The sequence below is a fragment of the Typopeltis vanoorti genome, chromosome 13, assembly GCF_054136105.1.
Source record: "Typopeltis vanoorti isolate ZY-2024b chromosome 13, IOZ_Tvanoo_1.0, whole genome shotgun sequence".
In the NCBI taxonomy this organism is placed as follows: domain Eukaryota; kingdom Metazoa; phylum Arthropoda; class Arachnida; order Uropygi; family Thelyphonidae; genus Typopeltis; species Typopeltis vanoorti.
Genome location: NC_143561.1, coordinates 9,309,060 through 9,311,005, shown reverse-complemented (window position 1 = coordinate 9,311,005; position 1,946 = coordinate 9,309,060).

Genomic DNA, 1,946 nt, shown 5'->3' with positions numbered 1-1,946 from the left:
CTTCCTTAGCGAATGCCGTACACGTGTTGCTTAATGTCATTATTTTTTAGGTAGATATTACTGATATTGTTATATATCGTTTCTATAATTGGAAGAACGACGGTACTTTGTACCGTCGTTCTTCCAATTATAGAAACGACGAGAATCGAACTTTGGCACAAAAGGCCAAAGTTCGATTCTCGTCGTCACGAGAGGAATCTTTATATGGATTTTTTTTCATATGAACGTGTGAGTTAGCCAATCTCATACGGAAATAGCAGGGTGTTTCTCCCGGACAACTACTGGAATGATAGAATCATAGAGACAAGACTAAAGATATGTAGAGGATATCTGACAATAATAGGCATTTATGTCCTAGAAGAAAAAACAGATTTTTTTATCAAGAACTACAAAAGATTATAGATGAAATAAACCCATCTGATTATAATATAATAATGGGTGACCTAAATGCAAGAATTGGTAATACCCCACATAAACCCAAAATAGGACCAATAGGAGAACCAGCATATAATAATAATGGGAAGAAATTAAGAACATTCACCCTATACAACAATTATAGAATAACGAATATCTACTTTAAACATAAAGATATATCTTTTAACCAGATTCACAGATTTACTTGGCAGGCAAGATATACAAAAGCATCATAGACTATATAACAGTTAATATGAAATTATCAAATATGATCAAAGACACTAGAGTATGAGGGTGATCTGAAAAATTCTCAGCCTCGACCATAGATAGCAACACTATTTGGGAGAGATTTTTTTTCTAAGTTGGTACATCTGTCATAAGCATCCATGTGAAATTGCAAGTCATTCTATCAAGAAGTTTGTTTTTTACAGATGTCTGAAGCAAAAGTGCTCTCTGTATCCGTTGAAATGATAACATTGAGTATCGTGCGGTTATAAAATTCTTTGGTAAAAAAAGATTTAACACCAAAAGAAATTCATTCGAAGTTCATAAAAGTTTATGTGCACTCTTCTCTTCGTTTTAGACAATTAAGAAATGGGCTGCCGAGTTTAAACGTGGCCGTACCAGCCTTAAAGATGATCCACGTGAAGGACGTCCAAAAAGGGTAATAACACCAGAAATCATTGATCGAGTGCACGATATGGTATTGAATGACCGGCGAGTCAGAGTGTGTGGAATTGCTGAAACTATAGGCATTTCAAAAGAAAGTGTAGCATATATTTTGCATGAAGAATTGCATATGAAAAAGCTTTGTGCAAGATGGATGCCGCGCTACAGCAGATCAAAAACGCACTTGCATGGAAATTTCTGAACAGTGCTTGGAGCGTTTTAACAATTTAACGTTTTAAGAATAAAACTGATTTTGTGCGTCGATTTATTACTATGGATGAAAATTGGATTCACCATTACACACCAGAATCCTAAAGCAGTCTAAACAGTGAACAGAAGTCGCTTGTGTTAAATTGTGAATGAAACTATGTTGTGTAATTTATTTTTTTTCATTCACATTTAACATTGCTTATTATATATTAATCATGATTTGTATAAAAATTATTTATTGTTCCTTAATTAAGGATTACTATTTAAATATTTATTCTAAACTTAACCTACTATTAATTTATTAAATAATAATATGTGTAGAAATTTATGATAACTAAAATATATATAAAGTAACGAAAAGTGTTATTATAAATAATTGTATACGTAATGAAAAAGCTGATTAAGTAGCTCAAATATTCTGTTTATTCTTATTTGTAAAATTTTAACGTTATGTAATCACTTATGTAGTTGTAGAGCGTTGTATTACATTAGCGAAATGTTTGCGTTCATTGGTTGTCATGGAGACGCATGAAATAAACAAGCACGAGTCGAAGAGTGCGTGACCTTGGAACCAAAAGGAGAAAGAAAGGCAATAAGAATTAGGAATTAGAGTAAAAGAGAGAGTTTTGCGGAGCCTGAAGGAAGGTAGGATA